The 20,292-nt window shown below is 39.9% G+C and overlaps 1 protein-coding gene across 1 annotated transcript in view; it reads right to left on the reverse strand.

Annotated features, from left to right (window-relative positions):
* Positions 1 to 20,292, reverse strand: part of dachb (dachshund b) — an 82,439-nt gene that overhangs the window by 38,528 nt on the left and 23,619 nt on the right. The gene's annotated exons all lie outside the window — the stretch shown is intronic.

A 20,292-nucleotide genomic window follows, 5' to 3' on the forward strand; every position in this document is an offset into this window, starting at 1 on the left:
ACCGGGCACATTTAAGCATTTTTAAACACTAATGAATATTTTATCACATTTAGACTTTATAAAACATGATATGAAATCAACCTTTACTTTCCCTGCAGGTTTTTCTTAATCACTTGCTACTACACACGTGAAGTATAATTCAGTCCATTAGCTCAGTTTTCTCCACACTTGAGGCTTGTTTTTCAGCGCGTGATGCTCTCAGGCTCAGACATTAATCAAGTCTGCCGTACTGTTGGTTGAGCATCACTTCAGCAGTCGAAGCCGACAGCTGGATGTTCCAGCAGGGACAGCAGGTCGCCAAGACGTAATTGCATCACAAACTGACTCTATGCAGAGCACTGTAGTTTCAGAGTACTTTCACTGGACCTGCACCTGATCGGTTGATTTGAGGACAGCCCAACAGTGGCGTGAAGTCAAGACAGGGGCTGTGCAGTCTGTCCTTTTATCATCAGCATTTCCATGATGTGCCGAGCTCCAAAGATCTTTTCTCTGTGACATTTTCACACTTCAAAGCACTAGAACTAACAGAAACAGCAGGAGTTGCCACATCCTAAAATATCCCCCACTTAACAGCAGAAAGAGCTCGATCTTTATCTCAACTATAAACTAAAGAGCAAGAACACTGATGCAAGACATGGAAATAAATATTTGATTTGTGGCAGATTTGTTGGGGAATGGTAATAATAACATTAACAAAAGGAACTTTGATCTTAATTCTGCTCCAAATAAAATTTATAGCAATCTTCTGAATATCCAAAGACTTTTCTATAATAACCAGCAGCAGGTGTCCAAGACTTGTTGATTCAAAATAAAAGGCCTCCAACAACCGAGATCATAGGTAGATTCAGGTGGGTTTTGAGCTCTTTGGGGAGCACTGATTCCAGTGAATTTAGATAGGAATCACATTATTTCCAGTTTTTACTACCAGAATTTTAGTCCTGGGGAGTGTGAAGAGGGTTAGAGAAATTGTTTTATACCTTAATGATGGGAAAACTAATTGGAGGGAACAGATATGGAGAATTACTTACAAGCAAACTCGAAAAATGAAACAATTTTTGAGACTTCTCTTTTACATGACATTTTTTCTAACAAAAAACCAAAAAAACAAATGAGACAGAAAAAGGACATTAGTTTGGATGGAGACTGAATATGCAAACACTGATGTAAAACAACATCCTTCTTAAATACACTAGTACAAGAATACATGTACTACATGTGCAAGTGAGCCCGAATACACACACACACACACACACACAAACATGCATCTCTCTCATTCTGTTTCTGTCACACACACACACACACACACGTATAACCTACTGTATTATGTATGTGCACGTAGGCATAAATAAACACACTGAAACCCAGGAATACAGTAACAGCACATGTGCAACTAAACATAAAGGAAGGTATACACACACAAACACACACACACAGACACACACACACACACACACACACACACACACACACACACACACACACACACACAGAGGAGGTGCGCATGCAGGCCAACTCTCTGCAGGGTGGCTAAGTAACAGATGGCCGTCCAAAGTCATTTACACCTAGAGAGAGAAAGAGAGAGGGAGAGGGAGAGAGGAGACCAAAAAGCTAAAACCTGTACAAGACATCACCACAGTGTCACTGGATGAGAATAGAAAAGAAGAAACCCACAATTAAAATATCAGCTGGAAATAGAGAAAAAAAAAAAAACAATGTAAAGCAACTACACTACAATGTAATTAACAAAACCAAAAACACAAGAGCAAAACTGTAATAGATTGATAAAACAATGGGTGAGGACACCAGGGATAGGAGAGAGACAAAATTACATGATAGGTCAGGCACCACTATTTCACTGCTGTGCTTTGTATATGCATAGGCTGAATGACGCAGATGAAAAATAATATGGCAGCAGTGTGGTAATGTTTTACTTCACTATACTTATATGTGTGTGTGTTGATCTGTCTGGGCTTAGAGATATTGGTGCTTATGCTCAATTACAGGTATGTTATGTAATGTAGGGTTTTATGAATATATGTTATAGAGTGGATTTTGGGGTTTCAAGAATATGTGAGTTTATCAGACCCCAGTGGGAGAGATGAGGGCACGGGGAGAAAAGAGAAAGTGTGCAAAAGGAAGTGTCTGAAAATGTTTTGGGGTGCGATCCCGCACATGAGAAAAAAACACACACACACACACACACACACACACACACAACGAGAGTGAAAAAGGGAGAGAGGCAAAGGAGCATGAAAAATGAAAACATGAACCTTCACTTTTCCTATGAACTCTGCTTCACCTCTCCTTCTTTCTCCTTCAATCACACACACACAAACACACATATGCTATAAACACACTATTGTACCTGTCTTTTACTCACTGACACACATGCACACAAACACACACACACACACACACACACACAGGTGTTTGCATTCAAACCTTAAAGCCTTTCCATCAACAACCCCCTTGCTACCTTTCATCTCAAATACACTCACAATGGATATGCTACATGTTACAGTACCAGGTGTGTGTGTTTGTGTTCATCTGCATCCATCCATGTGCAAGCAACATAAAGGTGTGTTTGTGTGTGTGTGTCCATGTGAATCCCTGCCATGTGTATGTGTGTGCAAAGGACACATGATATCGCCTTCACCTTACAGTTCTTTGTTCAGAGTAATGACTGCAGTTTGTGTGTGAGTGTGTGTATGTGGGTGTGTGTGTCCCGTAGGGTTGCCATATGTTGGGCATTAATCCTCGTCAACGGTCCACTCTCCTTACTGCACCGAGCACAGGAACAAAGAGCAGGTCACACACACATAAACACACAGAAAAACCCAAGTACATATATATATTCACACATACACAGTAACACACTTGAATGGAAGCCTGGCTAGATACACACACACACACACACACACACACACACACTCACACTTTTTCACAGCCAGTCCACTGACCTACATTTGTTAACCCTTAACCTTGACTGTATTCAAACCCTTAAATAGAAACAAATCCATTTGTCCTCATTTCTTCACAGAAGAGCTTCACTTTTAAGTGAAATCATGGTAGGATGGGTAAGCTGGTGACTTTTGACCCCAGACCTCGTCACAAATGAGCAAGCTGAGCAACAATTCTCTGCAAGTCATTTCATTTCCTACATGAGGCAGAAATCAGAGGAAACAGCTGATCAGCCAAAGATACTTCAGCTCCTCCTTGATGTGATTTTCTTTGACCGTAACATCAATCAACCCATACATGCATTGATTCTTCAACATATATGAAACATTCGGTAATCACGATGCTATACAGAAGCACCCAAAAGTGGACTAGAGGTCAGGTGGACCTAGAAAATAACTATTAGGATATGCGTAGCTAATGTGCTGAAAAAGTAAGTGTGCTCAACTGCTAAAGACAGCTTTATAATCATGAACAGTAAGGAAGGAAACAAGAGTCAGGACCACCTTCATGGTTATGCAGTCAAGATTCCATCCATCCATCATCTATACCTGCTTATTCCTCCTGGAGCCTATCGCAGCTCTCTCTGGGTGAAAGGCAGGGGTCCACCCTGGACAGGTCACCAGTCCATCACAGGGCCACATAGAGACCAACAACCTCACACACTCACACTCACTCCTATGGGCAATTTAGAGTCACCAATCAACCTGACATACATGTTTTTGGACTGTGGGAGGAAACCAGAGTACCTGGAGAAAACCCACACAAGCACAGGGAGAACATGCAGACTCCACACAGAAAGGCCCCTGCTGGGTTTCAAACCAGGAACCTTCCTAAACAGTGCTAACCACTCATACACAATGCAGCCGGAGTCAAGATTTCTCTTCATAAATAAAATAAAATAAAAATAAAAATAAGATTATACTCCATGAGCTGCTGTTTCTGGGGGCTAGTGTTTAATATTGAGATTATGGTGCATATATTCAGATCCAATGTTCAGCCGGTCAGTTTCAGACAGTTACGTAAATGTCAGCCACACCAGTTCAGGAAATGTTTAAATACTGGAGTGTTGATTCAACAACAACACTTTATTGGTACAGCCCAAAATGTGCCTGTGAAGAAGTAAAGTAAGTCATAAACTCAAGTAAACTAATAAACTGTCAAGTACTACTGTATAGTTTTCATTCTCATAACTTTATTTACTGCACTCTTTAATTTAAAAGCTCCTGATTTAAACCACAAGAGAAAGACATTTGATTTCTTTCCATTGATGAAAACATTTTCATCACTGAGTTTAAAAAAAAAAAAAAAAAAAAAAGTATCAGTACCAAAGCTCTGATATAGCATTGGCACTAGTATAGAAAAACTGATACCACTGCAAAGGGCTGTTTGATCTGTGTCAACCTGAGGAACATAGATTTTCTAGGTGTTTGCACATGTTTATGTTATATCCTGGATAAACCCTATTCTGCTCTAGACACAACTTTGATGAGTACTGTGTTACTATGAACAACATAAACAAATTCCTGAGCTTCAGAAATACAGCCCAACCCAAAGATAAGAGTCAATCCAGAAGATTTCCCTTCAAAGTCTGACACCGTGGTTCAGAAAGGAAACGCAGAGTGGAAGCTTGAGACATTCTGCTCATGTTTGTTTACAATAATTATAATAATGTTTCATAATTAAAGAGGTAATATTTATTGATGTTAATGAGACACAGCAGCTTCGAAATGGTTGCTGCTGATGTGTTTTTGTTTTTTGATGACCTTTTAATTGGCTGGGAACACAAAAACATGCTGTGAATGGAAAACATGAAGCTGACATTTCTTACATACACACACACACACACACACACACACACACACACACACACACACACACGATGATCTGATGAGCCACCTTGAAGTAAGTCTTCCCACTTTGACACACGCGCACCCTCGCCTGTCCTCCCAAATGGCCGTTTCTATGGTGACAGAGCCTTGATCAATACTCCGTCATTGGCTCTGATGGCCGGTCAGGGTCTGTCTCACACTCACACTCACACACACACACAAACAAGCATGGCGGTGAATAAGCACGGGCTTGCTAACACGTTTGACAGATTGATTTAGCTCTGAATGTGCAGAGGTCACACACACACACACGCACACACACGCATGCACACACACACAAACAGAGTGTAGTTTATCAAAGCCTGCTGTGGTCAATACGTGGGGTAGAGTGAGGGGTCAACCCTCTTTAACTAAAATCTTTCATCTTCCTCTGCCTCTTTTCTTTTATCTCCATCAGTCCACTGATCCGTTTCTCCTCCTTTGTTTTTCTCCTTTTATTTTTCCTTCTTTCTCTTTCTCTTACAGGTTTCCTGTTTCAACCCTCCATCGTCTTAGGATTCATATTTGCAATTGTTGTTGGATTTGGTTTCTGTCTCCATGTCGGTGTCATTCGACCTCCCTCTTTCTCTTTTGATAACAGACTGAAATGTGTTCATGGCTTTTGGTGTCCACAGGAAACTAATCTGCATGTCTTGCAGACTGAACCATGATTCAGTTACTTTGCACTCACGCATATGATTAAGATTTTATAAACATTTTTGCTCCGTTCTTTTTTTTGTATATTTTGCATTTCATTTTAAATTGACTCTTAATATAACTATGTTTTGTTTTTAATATAATTTTAATTTTAGGTGGCCTGATAACGTGTTAGGGTCATAGGGATTGTTTATACAATATTCCCTTCCCTTTTGTTACGTTATTGCATGCATTTCCATTATTTTGATTTTCTAATTGATTTCTGTATTGATCTATCCTTGCTTTTTTCATCTGCTGAATCTATGCAGCTTTCTCTGCATTTACACTGAGGGAACACCAATTATGATCAGCACATCCCATAAAAGAAAGCACACATTAACGTCATTATAACTTTAAAAGCTGCTAGAAACAATGTTTTGATATTAACAGATCACATGACTACTTGCATACTTGAGCCACAGAGGACACTAATGCACCTCTACAGCACATTTTAGCTTCTTTTAGCTCAGTTTTGGCTTTAAGGTCCACAACTTTAGAGTTTTGGCTCATTCTCAGTGGCTGTTTTTAGCTCTTTAAACTCAGGGTACACCACCTGCAGACAGACTAACAGGAGCTAAAGAGACTGACATTTCTGTCAGTAGTTGGTAGAGACAAATCAGTGCCAGGAAAGAGCAAACATTGCTTCATATAAACTGAATCTATTTCACTATTTATCAGTTCCTCTCACTCCGTTTTTAATTTTCAATCCTCTCCCAACTTGAGGTCAAATGATGCCACAATCCCTCCCCACTTCTTCTTTTCTGTTTTTGTTCTTACTTTCCTTTTTCTTCTGTTCTCTCTTCTTCCCTTGGCTCCCTCTTTATTTGATGAGAGGCGTTTGGTGGACATATAGAAGTCTTTCTGTCAGTCTGTCTATCTTTCCTCCTCTCTAGTGTCCCCCACCTCCTTTTCTCCGTCTGTTTTCTGTCTCCCCACATCTCATGCCCATCATAAATCCTGTCACAGGCTTACTTCCTCCCTCTGTCTTACTCTATGTGTGGTGTGTGTCTTTACTCTTTGTTTGCAGCAGAAGAACAATCTATTCTTTTAAAGAGACACCAGAGAAATGGGATATATGTCTGTACACACACACAGACACACACACACACACACACACACACACACACACACGCAGGGGCATCATAATCATGGATGCTCACGGACTCATGGAGCGGACAAGAGAAAGAGAGAGAGAGAGAGAGAGAGATGGATGTTTACTTTCCTCCGGGCTTCCGCCTCTTTGATTGGACAGATGAATGACTTCATTGTGCGTTTGTGTGAGTGTAACTGTGTTTCCTTCTCTTTTTCTGTCCCTCTTTTCAACAGACAGCAAGAGATGGAGGGAGAGAGGGGAGAGAAAGAAAGATGAGACCAAAAATGAAAAAAGAAAACACTGAAAGAGGGAAAAAGAAAGGAAAGAAGTGGTACTGTAGAGAGAAAGAAGGAAGGGTAGAGACAAGAGAGAGGAACAGAGTGAGGTAGTCAGTAATAAGTATTGACTGATAAGGGAAGTAGAGCGAAAATAAAGGAGAAAAAAAAAAAAAATCACCTTAAAACAGAGTGGAGAGAAACAGGAAAACTACATTGATTAATTGATGACATCTATCTCCTCTTTTCATCCCTCTTTTCTTCTGATCTATCTATCATCTTTCTCTCCCTGTGGTAGCTACTATTCACTCTTCTAGTCTCCATCTTTTATTCTGTATTTACCGTTTGCACTTGCTTTTTTTACATTTCTGTCTATCCATTTATCGCTCCATCTATCCACCATTCAATTATCCATCCATCCATTTCTCCATCTGTCATTCATTCATCCTACCATCTTTAATCTGTTGTCCATCTCTCTATAGATGAATCCATCTATTTCTGTCCTCTGTACATCCTTCAGTCATCTATTCATTTGTGCATCTATTCAGACTCCATCTACTATTTTTTCAATATATCCATCCATCCATCCCTGAATTTGTCTTACTATTCCTCAGTTTACCCACAAATCCACCCATCTACCCCTCTGTCTATTCATCATCTGGTACCTATCAATCTGTCCATCCACTGTATCTCCATGCTTCCACACATTCTCCGTTAATCCGTCCATCCTCCAATCTATCCATACATCTCTCTCTCCATCTATCCGTCTATATTTCCATCCTTCCTACAGCTTCTCTCTCTCGCTCTCTCTCCAGAGGAACAGGTGTGCAACGGGACAAGAGACAAAAACACTCCTGCATTTTTAACCAGCACCTATTAAATATTAAACATCACACACACACACACACACACACACACACACACACACACACACACGCACACACACGCAGACACACACACAGCGGCCGACACACAATCGCTGACGAGACAAGTTATACAGGTCGATGGGCTAACGTGTGTCTGCACGTCTGCGTGTGTGTGTGTGTGTGTGAGGGCTTTAAGCGTCATTACCTTACTTCCTAGGCATGTGGGCAAATACACACACACAGATAATTCATACAGGCATACATGGTGCTCTCACATGTTAGCATTTAAGAGGTAAAACTATAACAGACTGCATGTTCCCGCTCCCTCTCTCTGTCTGTATCCCCCCACCCCTCATCCTTCTCTCTCCCCTCCGGCTCTTTGAAGTGCTCCATAACAAACTATAACAACAGGAAGTTTTCAATGCGCCACATTGAGAAGGAATGTCACATATGGTATGAGCGAGGGATGGGGGGGAGGAATGAGCAGAGGTAGGGAGGGAAGATTAGAGAAGACAGCCAGATTTTTATGTTTGACACTGTGGTCTAGTGCAATAAATCTTGGTCAACTTGCCATGAAATGTTGTGTGGATATTCATGGACAGTGCACATTTTATTAGCACGTGCTTCACTGTGCTGTGCACTATACTGCACAGATTTATGTGAATATTATTATAACACATGTTCATTTCCTGAAACTAAACATATTATTTGCAGGATTCTGAGGCCTCTCCTCAGGTTTCATGTACCAGCCTTCAAACAGTGGCGGCACTTACCAGGTTAAGTACACTAGCTGATTGTAGTGCTCTCACACACACAGCTGCTGGTAACATTAGCAGGCCTTCACAAGCGTCAGCATGAAGATTTATTCCTCTGCAGTGGCAGTAAACACAACGCATGGCCCTTTGATAACTTTGCTATATTCAGAGTTTAACAAAATATGTGCGACTGACAAACAGTAAGGTTAACCCACAGACATGGCCAGAGCTGCTAGTGCAGCTACAACACAGGTACCCAAACAGCACATTTCTCTCTCAGCGGTGTAGACATGCTTCTAGAGGCTGTCAAAGATCAAGCAGGCTGTATGACAGTGGCTCACCTGCAGTTTAACAGCTGGGCCGCGATTTACTTTGTAACATCTGCAGAGCACACTGTTGTGAAACTTAGAAGGAACTCTGATTCTGACCTCATCGCTGGCTTTCTACTGGCACGTCTGACCAAAATGTTCATGTCGTACACAAATAACATCTCAAAACACAAAAATCACCTCACCACAGAATTTGAGGATTAGAAAGGTAATAATTGTGGTGACTAAATAACAATTCACCCATCAGTCAAAAGTGCTTTCTGTTTACACACCTCTATTTCTAACTGGCAAATGTAGAAGTTTCAACATGTTAAACATCATAAACATTGGGCCTGACTGTGAGCACACAAGGTGCAGTGGTTAATATTTTGGCCAAAATTCTAGGAGTTAGTGTTGTTGCCTGGCTGACTCACCAGGCAGCAGTTGGCTCATGGTGTTGATCTTTGCTCAGAGGAGAAACATAAGAGAGAGAGAGAGAGAGAGAGAGAGGAGGAGAGAGAGAGAGAGAGAGAGAGAGAGAGAGAGAGAGATGGCAGCAAAGGAGGGATGAAAGTAATCAGGAGAGACATGTGACACATGAATGAGGAAGGGAGGGTGAGGAGGAAAAGTGGAGGCGAGTGACAAAAAGTAAAAAAAAAAAAATTAAAAAAAAGACTTGCCCCAACCTTCATCAGATCAATTTGACTGCCCTTTCTTCATCATCCCTCCATCATTTCTCAACTATAGTTAATTTTCTGCCCCTCAAACTCTTTATTCCTCACCTCCATCCATCCCTTTTTTCTCCTCTTTTACCTGTCCTTTCCTCCTTCTCTCCTTCGCTCTCTATCAATCTCTTCCTCCCTCCCTCCATCTCCCCCTCTCTCTCTCTTTGCAGTTAAGTCAGTGTAATGTAAATGATGAGCCATCGATCGCCCCTGACAGTGCAAGGACGCTCACCTCTTCTCCTCCCCCTCCTCTTCTTCATCACCCTGTCATCTCTCTCTCTTCACACACACATGCACACACACCATCGCTCTTTTTTCACACCCCTCTCTCTCTCTCTCTCCTCGGCTGCTCTTTCCTCCACCTAATATCTTTTATCTCTCTTTCTCCCGTCTTTCTCTCTCTCTCTCTCTCTCTGTCTTTCTGTCTCTCTCCCTCGCTCACCCACTGCCTCCCACGCCTGTCATCTTTCATCTCTCCCTTCATTTTACTCTCTCTTTCAACCGACCATCATTTATGTCTCTCTCTTCATCCATTGTTCTTTCAGAGCATCTGCTCTCTCTCTCTATCTCTTTCCACCTATACCATCTTTTATCTCGGTCTCCCTTCATCTCTCCTCCTGTCTTTCTCTCTCTCCTGTCTTTGCTGTCTCAGGTCTCTGCAGTCCGTCTTTAGCCTGATAGCTTCACTTAAAGGAACACGGACCACCACTAAAGATTCAAATCACCTTTAGTTTTCATAATAAAATCCTAATAAAGGCAAAATGATGGAATCGAGTACATTTACTCACTGAATTACAGTACTCGAATTTCTCAGACATTTATTTTATGATATGAATATGTGTGTGGACGGGGCATTGTCCACTCCCATCAACATAGAAGTGTTTCACCACAGGATAAAGGTGATCAGTCAGAGCAACTTAGTATTGATTTGCAGTGACCCTTCCCTCTATGGGGCCAAGTGGACCCAAACCCTGCCAGAAAAACGCCCCACCCTCAGCATAACAAAGCCTCTGAATCCCCACACAGCACAGCATTTAGGTTTTCTCTTTGTTACCCATCTGCATACTGCCATTTTTCATAATGAATGCTTTTACTTTCTATACTTTAATGTAGCACAATCACTGGGTTTTGAATCTCAAGTCTTCCTCTCAGAAGTCACTTCCATATAATCCATATTTGTTTTACTAAATACATTTTAGAGAAATTCTGTGGGTGGATTATGTTTAGTGGAAATATGCGTTCTAGTGAAGGAAAAGCTATGTTCCCCCAACACACGTGATTAAGGTCAGGCAACAATGCTGAAAGGTAAATACCCTTTGTCTTGAACTCAGGGTTATATTTTAACCAGAGCATTAGCTTTTCCTAACAAAAGCCAATTCCCTTGATCTGCCTTAACATAAATATGAAATATCTTTAGCAATAGTGCCGCCTATAAATTCAGAGAAGATTCTGAAGGAGACATCATTGTGACTGGATTATCTTTTTTATTAACACAAGGATATGATGTTAATTTAAGTATCTGGCAATTCAAGTGCATGTTGAAATGAAAAATATACTTTTTTTCCACCACAATGCCCAATCTTGTAGTAATTTCCCCTTGTACAAGCTTTAGGAAACTTATCTATCTACAGACAGGACTGTAGGACTGTAGAAACCTCCAGACTCTCCTGTGATAGATAAAATGCTTTGTATACCTGTCATCCACCCAACCACCTCCTGCCGAGTTGCTGCAGTTAATAAATATATTGCTCTGATTATTACTTTTTTTTTTTTTTAAATTGCCTCAGTACATAATCCAGCCAGCGAGCCAGGGTTGGCTCCATTTGCTACAAGCAATAACTAACTCAACTCATGGAGAACTGATTTAAAATGTTGTCACTACCCTCACGGTTCGTTATAAACTGTAGTGAGTCTGTTTCAGCGAGTAGTATTTTACATTTTGCAGATTTGTACTTAGAGCCGACAACGCTGTAACATGAAACTGGATTTGGAGTGAACACTACAGAGCATATAGACCATACTGTCTTCAGCTATCTACAGCTCAGTGTTTTTTTACTTTGACTTCCTTTCTCTCTTAACACTGTAGCTTCATATTTAATGGACAGGTATTAGAGTACTATCGATTGCCTTATCTAAGTGTCAGCAAAAAAGCAAATGAGTCAATAATACATGATAAATGTGTCTTTCTGAAAGTACCAATATAAAAAAAAAAAAAAAAAGCTGAAGCATGTTCCGGGGATTTTCTGTCCATAAGCTAAAAGGGTACCTGCTACTGGATGATAAAAAGTTACAGTTCATTTCACCAATGGTTAAATGATTCAGTATTTTTGCTAAAATGAGTTATTACAAGTAATGAAATGAATATTATTTTGATTACTTCATTTGAGATGGTATCATCACTGATATTAGGATCTTATAAAATGCTTTAAATGTCAATGTGCCAATTGGTATTGTCAAATTATTGTCTGACCAAATAACGATTATTATTAGCTCTAAATGTCTAATCACTTCTGCCTGACATGCTTGTTCCTCCTCCTTATCATTTTTTCCTCTCTCCATCTTTTTCTGTCCTGTTTTCTTTCTTTCCATCTCTCCTCACCCCTTGTCCTCCTTTGTTGCCTCCTTCTTCCTATCTTTCCTCACACTCCCTCTTTCCTTTCTCCTTATCCAAATAGAGGACACAGACAATCCAATAAACGCCCCCACTCTCAACAGCTGGAGTGTGTGTGAGCGTGTGTGTGAGCGTGTCTGTGTGCGTGCGTGTGTGTCAGCGAAGCACCGAGTCAGCAGAAAACTAGGATGACACCCTCAGCGCCGGACAGGAATGTCACTGGTAAAAAAAAAAAATAAAAAAAAAGACGTGAAGAAATAAAGAAAGAGAGAGAGAGAGTGAAAGAGAGAGATGGGGAGGGACAGAGAGAGAGAAAAGACGGATGCAAGAGAGAGGGTGAAGGAGGACATGAGGAGAGAGAGGAAGAAAACTCTGGGGACTCGAAATGACACATGCAGTATTACTCACCATGCCCATACATCACACACATGCAGACAGACACACACAGGATCTCTCTCTCGTGCACAAACGGATACACAAGGACACCAAAAGACAAACTGTCTCACTTTCTCTTCCCCTCACACTATCCTCACACTAATGCCCATATCACTCTGCACCCTAAAGATTTGAGCTTCATGGAAACTGTGCTGTAAATAAACAAGAGCAGAATTTCCACTGGGGACAAGAGTAGGGGGCATTTTGTAGCACCCACTTTTATAGTTACAAGTTGATTTTTGACTAAAAAAAATCTCCAGTGTCTTCTTAGTCTGCAGCCACGGTCCAGATGAGAGATGAGTTGATAAAAATGTCTCCTGTAGTTCTTAGAGTGTGCGAAAAGCAATAAATCTCACAAGTTGCTGTGAGACCTACATCAAGTATTTAGCAAACCCTTTTTGCCCCACTTTCGGCCTCATGGTGTGTGTGTACACGAAGCGTTACAGCCACGATTTTCCAGCCAGCCACCTTACGGAACAGATAGGCCTTACTCAATCCAGCTGTGTGCGCAGGTGGCAGAACAGCTCGCGTTTTACTCCTGCTACACGGCCATATATGCAACCCAAACTGTATTTTGATGGTTCAAGTCTGTAATACTGCATTTTATGCCATTCACTACAGTACCTGGACTCCATGCACTTTGAAAACACAGTGTACCTGAACAGCTCATGCACACCTCCTGTGTAGACAGTGTCAGGTTACAGAGAGGAAGCCTGTCACTGTTCATTCAAAATTTGAACATTAGTTCAAAGTCGAAATGTACAATCCATAAATGTAAAGACGAGACACCCAACAGAAAGCACCTTGAACATCACGATCAGCCTGACCTTGGCATGTCCTGTCGACCAATCAGTGAACTCAGCTTCTAAGAACTGAGCAGGACACTAGTGAGATAAGGCATACGGCTTGGATGAGCACACAAACATCTGAATACACACAAGGACAAGTTGCTGACTTTAAAAAAGCAGGATGCTTATTCTGTAACAACAAATGTGGGCTTGCCAGCCTGGTCTGCCTACTAAATATAAATTGAACAGTTATATGAAACCATACAAGAAAACAAAGGTAATACTGAAGGGTAGCACCACTGACAGAGGTGTCATATTCACTTACTGTACCTCGCTTGGAAACTAGATGGATTAAATATAAAACTATTTTAGTTTAAATAGCAGTTGACTCATATTGACTGACAACAGTGGCCTCCAATGCAAAACTGAGTCAGTCAGATTGATGAACTTTCTGCTGTAATAAGATGAGGTGATTAATGTATTTCTAACCTTGTTACATGTGAACAGGCCTGAAATGGATGGAAAGTATATTTTTGTATGTTTGAGCTATGCTAGCACTTTCCTTCAACCCCCTTGCCCTGTGCATGAAGATGAAACTGATATCGTACTCCTCACTCAGCATTTAGTGGAAAATGTGTATACACCATTTTCAACATCATGTGAGTGTTTCCTTTCTGCAAATGTCCGTCAATAAAACAAATTCTTAGGGTCAATAAAACAGAAACCACATTGACCAACTATGTTTAACATGTAAAACAACCTGTTTATCCCACCACACTCCTCACCAGATGGGGGCAGTAATGCAGCGCTGGGTTGTTTCCCCACAGAATGAAAAAAATTCGGTAGTTTCTTGACTTCAGCGTGAAATGCTTAATGTGAGAAAAGCCCCATTTGACACGTACAGTGGGTTTTTAAATTTAACCTTACATAGTCTAAATCCAACCCAAAACCGACACATACAGAAATGCTACCAAAGAAACAGAAAAAACCTTGGTACAGCACACACACAGTCAGAAGGTAAGCCCGGATCCTACAATAAGTCCAGTTTTATGACTAGTGTATAACACCAACAGCTGAATCAATATTAGTTTACACTGGGTCACAGTGGACACACACTCAGATACAAGCCTGGCTTCAACACACACCAACACACAAGTACACACAGTTCTTTCCTTCCATAAACACACACAAACTGAATCTCCCAGAATATATTATTATTGCAGATTTTTACACACACACACACACACACACACACACACACACACAGATTAGCTTTTATTCTATTACACCCTCGTGGTAGGTCGACATGGAAACACACGCACACACACGCGCGCACACACACACACACAGCCATTATAAAAGTGATAACAATAATGTAATAAAACACACGCACACACTGAGCTGGTTATTATAAAAAATGATAAACATTCAAAGAGTTGTAAAGTTTTACAGTGATGAACTAACATATCAACTTTATTAACAGCTCACTGTCCTCGTTCTCAGGCTGCGGCTGAGTTTTAACACACCCATTTAAACCATTTTAATTCCCCCTTTTCCCCCCTATAACAGCTGATATGGAGTCAGAAACATTAAACTGCTTTATGGTGACAAAGTGACTTTAAGTACAGAGTTTCAGAGTTGGATGTCATTCAGCATCGGGGACTTTCTGACCAGGAGAAAAGTCAAGTTTCCATTCGTAATTACAAAAAAAAATAAAAAACAAAAGGCAGCAAAACTAAAACATTTGGAAATATTTTGAAAATCCACCATTGCAGGAAATGGATAGGAGATTAATTTTCAAAGTTTAAACTTACAAAGTTATATGAAGGGCTTAAAGCTTTTTTCACTCTGCCTATATTAAGATCAAGCTGGGACTATTCAGCTGCATCCTGCACCATACTTTTTATTCCACTTCAGCTTCATTGCAGTTTCTATTTTATTTTACTCTTAAATCTGGTTTCTGTATTCTTGGTTTTATTGCTGTGTCTATATTTTCTTTAAAGGACTTTGTTACACTGGTTTTACTGGTTCCAACCTTTAGATTTTAACATTTTGCTATAACTCTTTTTTTAATTAAAACATTATTAATTGCACTTCATGTGTTATATGTAGCTATTTTATTTTAGGTATGATTTTTCAAACAAATATCTAATAATGTTGATATCGATTGATAATCATGTATTCAAACATAATGTTTAATTTTGACGTATTGTTCAGAAAATACCTCTACAATATTGTGCTGGTGACTCAAATACATACCACCATAAGTGTTGCAGGGAGGGGCTATGAAATAACAAATCAGTTGCCTGTTGGGAAACAAAATATGCAGAGTTACTGAAGATTGCCTCATCTGTCTCTTTTTAGGCAGTGCATCATGATTAAAATGCTATCACTGTAAGATCCAACAACTTCCTGTTACACCTGAACACATCATTTAGACAACTCCGTCTCCTAAAGATCATGTTTATGTACTTCTTATTTTAACTGTGTATACATCTAAAATGATGGTTTTTTAATCAAAACTAACCTTTCACAAACACATTCAACTCAAACTCTTTCAAAAGCTGTGAGTAGTGTTTAAACACAGCATTGCTACTGTGAAGAAAACAATGCCAGTGAATATGATCCAAGCAGCATCTACATTTCCTCCCAAAACACAATCCATCCATCCATCCATCCATCCATCCATCCATCAGCTATGCCTCTTATCCTGCAGAGTAGCTGGAGCTGATCCCAGCTGACACTCTGGACAGGTTGCCAGTTCATCACAGGGCTCAAAACACATTTGGCAAAACAAAAATATTAGTATGTAAACATAATTTCTCAGAGGCAGATTTGCATTTTCATTAACTAAATTTCATCAGCTTTATAAGGTTGTTAAATTTGTTATCACTTAGGCAATGAGGAGAAGGGAAGTAACAGCCAAATCCTAAACTACTTTCACAAATATAATATATGAAGTGTTGTCAGTGGGCTGCTGACCTTTCTTGACCTTTAATAGGGACCAGACGACTCTGGCACAGACAAATACTGTAACACCCCTTCAAGCTATGGTGGCCTATAGGTGACACAAACAATACAATCACTTTTCCACAGGAAGAAGTAATCTGGCTAATTAAAGCCGAGATGCAGGAGAAACATCCAGTGAGGAGGCAATATATCACCATGCTAACTACTGGAACAATAAAAATGCTTTGTCATTTGCTTTTTTTGGCATGAGAATAGGGGCTTTCATCCCTTGTACTGTAGGTTAAATATTCAGCTGTGTTTGTTGTTGTTGGTGAGCGGCCGGGAGGGAAGTTCTGCTTCAAAACAGAAATTAAAGCCACAAAACTGCAGCTGGTAAAGCAATTACTGACCTGCTCTTATTGATCAACGTTCTCCAGTGGAGATATTACGGCCATATTGTACAATCAGTTCATTTAAAGAAAATGTACGACTTCCTAGTCTCTCCTGGATCCTTAAATGTCCATTTAACTGCTGCAGCCGTTTCACACAAACAGTGTCATTTTGATATTTGAGCAACACAGCAAGCAGCTCTGCCAGAGGAAGTCGAGCAGGACAGTCTGCAGCTTTAATGGCATCATACTTTATAAGGCTGTCAATGGTATTTAGTTACACATAAGCCTTATCACTATGACTGTAACGTTGTTAGCTCTGTTATCAGTTAGTCAAAGGGAAGAAGAGGGTAGTTGCCTTATTATTACAGTTTTTGATGGGTCATATTTCCATTTTTAAGTGCAACTTCAATGGTGTGTATTTCCCACTATCTACACTAATCATCTTTTTACCTGTCTGACACTCTGCCTTCAGACAAATATCAAAACAACTGAGCTTCCTGGACACACCCCTTTTGGACTACAGTTCCCATATTCTGGGAGAGTGTATAAACAGGAAGTATAATGTTGCTGTGGAGTCACTTACACAGCTTTGGGCTATAAGACCCAGTTTTTAACCTACATTTGGTCACATTTTGGCAGGGTGGAAGCATCACAAGTATGCAGCAACTAGCTGTTAGCTGTTCCTGTTTGCAATGTGAACGTGCAGCACTCACAGCAATAAATTAATTACTGTGATTGTGAAGAAATCTGTTGAACGTAAGGGAAGTGTGATTTATTTTATGCAAATGAAACTTTGAATTCCAACACCAAGGGGCTAGAGGAAACATATGGACTTACTGTCCCTACCATGGACTGGCTTGACCAGTTGTGTCATATTTAAACACTGCTAAAGGCAGTTCTATTTATATCAAAATCAAAAACTTGCAAAATGCCTCATGATCTTGCCACAGGTAAAGAGAAACAACACAATTGTAGTTAAACAGGAGTCCAATGTGAGTCAAATGAGTCCTGCACATTTTCAGGCTTGGTGTATTAATTCAGAGTGATGCGATGCTTCATTTCAGGGGCCACCCAAGAACATTATGCTCCAAAACACAATCTATTTAATACAAAATGACACCGTTTCTGCCATCAGGGGATTTCAGCAGGTCTCCAGACCAGGAGCGTTGTCATTTTGAATTAAAGGACACAAGGTGAGTCGGAGCATAGTGGTATGAGGAAATGAAAATGTGATGAAGGTGTTTTTGCTATGTTGTCACTTACAAACCTAACAGGTTTTATATTCTCAAAAGTCCATGTCAAATGCGATGTTATCGGTGAGCATTCAAGTGCATTTATAGGCATATTAGTACGCAAGTCACCTGTTTATTGTTTGAGTAAACCATGTTGTTTGTTTGCAAAACGTGCTGTAATTGGTTACATGCTATGTTACTGGAGCATTTTGTTCATCATTACAGTGGTTGGTTGAGGTGAGAATAAGGTGAGGCATGTAACTACAGCTGTCAAAAGTACTGGAGTAAAAAGTTGATTTTTTCTCTGGACGAAGCATAAAAAGACATGGAAAAAAAGCTCGAGTTAGTTGTATTTAGTAAATATACTTCAATATGTTCCACCCTGAGCTGAATAATTACAATCCACTGGACAAAAGTACCCATTGCTAAGCACCATTAAAATCTCTTTAGAAAATAACTCAAATGGTCCATCAATAATTTTTTTTCTTTGTCCATACACAAAAAGCCAAAATAATAATTAATTCTTTCTTTCACGCTCTTTTTGTCCAGCAGTTTATATTTTGTCTCTTGTTCCTCTCCTTCTATTCATCTGTGTATGTATAGATGAATAAACTCTCTGCCCATTGGTACGTTGTGTTAGTATCTGCCTACAAGGCTCAGCAGTGAGTAGTCAGAAGCTTTTGCTTATGAGTTCACCAGTGTTTCCAGTAAATATCAGGCTCGGCGTGACACATCCCCCCTTGCTGTCTGTGACAGTCATTCCCTTTCCTGGAAGCAGACGACCTGTAAAAACTGACTCCGTTTCTGCCTGGTTGGATTTCACAGACACAGCCACACAAACCAAACTTTGTTTTTTTAATAAACCGGCTTGTTATTGCTCTCATTATGCTGCCGTAGTCTAGTTAATCTGTTTTCAGGGAGTCCAGTGTGCTCTCTGGATTGCGCTGAGTCAGCCTTACCCAGCTCTGTACTTTAATGGAGTCAGCACTGGTCTTCTATTAATTAAAGCTGAGATAATTTTCTTGGTTTGTTCTTTTTATTTAACAAATGTGCAGCAAATGGCTATGAAAACCAAGCCGTCTGAGCTGTATGTCTTAGCGTTATTGTTGTACTGTTGATATTGTGGTTCCTTTGGTGTCATCACCAACTCCCCACTGTGACATCATTTGTAAACTGTTTCTTGTTTTACTTGTTCCCAAAATTGTTAACCTTTTTAATTATTGTGAAGCCCTTTAGAACTTTTGAAAAGTGCAATACATCAAGTTTGTGTATGCTTTAAATAGTACATGTGTAATAAATGGCTTGTTGTTCTTCCTCTTCTTGTTCCTAGTGTTGAAAATAATGACTCACTGCAAGAAATACATAAACAAAACTACATTGCAGATCTATGAAATCATGACCTCAACAGTAATTGGAGATTTTTCATAATTGAATCGATTAGTTGTCTTCTGTTTGTTGTCGTGGTGATGTCATACTGGGACAGTAAGCACTGTAATGATTACATCATGGCAAACTTTTACTGAGTCACAGTGACCTCATTTAGATCGAGTCACATCACGTGGAGCTACTCAGCTCAACATATTGAATTTAAATATGGCTAATTTTATGTATGTGCTTAGTGCTGCCAAGTATTCACTGTGATGAAAGGCCCACTTAAGAACACTGGGAAATATTATATGTTTTATTCCTCTACATTGAAAGCTAGAGTTACAAGTTCATTTCCAGATGAATAATTGAAATAAAATGATTATTTTAGAGAATTTCAAAGTTACAAATTAAACTATATAAACGTGTATAATACCATTGAGATTAGCTCCTGCCTAACAGTAATAATATGAACAATAATAAAACAATCTTTTTTTTTTTCAGGTCTGTTGGCGAGGTGCTTTGCCATGTTGGACGTGTTGGCTCCCTTGGTTTAACTTAGAATTTCTTATGTTGTTGTAATGACATTTTTATTTAAGTTCTTACACCAATGCAAAGGCTAAATGAATAAAATGAATGTGTATAATGAACAATGTGGTAATGTCCTCCAGAGCCACCAGAGACGCTCTGCAATTATGATTATGATGATGATGATGATGATACAATGTGAGCTGGAATAATATTATAATTTCATCTCAGGGAAGGTAAAGGTTTCCTGCATACTATGATAGCCACTGATCACCATGACTCAATGTTCCAGGAAAAACAGCAGATTTTGGACCAACCAATACAAACTACAGGCTGATGCTCACATGCACTCAAACACACACTGCCATTCAAAAGGCACCCAGTAAATGCCTTGCCTAAAAACCTAAATGCTCATATACCAGCGACTATGGGACGTTGAGCTATA

The sequence above is a fragment of the Mastacembelus armatus genome, chromosome 18, assembly GCF_900324485.2.
Source record: "Mastacembelus armatus chromosome 18, fMasArm1.2, whole genome shotgun sequence".
NCBI classification, from domain to species: Eukaryota; Metazoa; Chordata; class Actinopteri; order Synbranchiformes; family Mastacembelidae; genus Mastacembelus; species Mastacembelus armatus.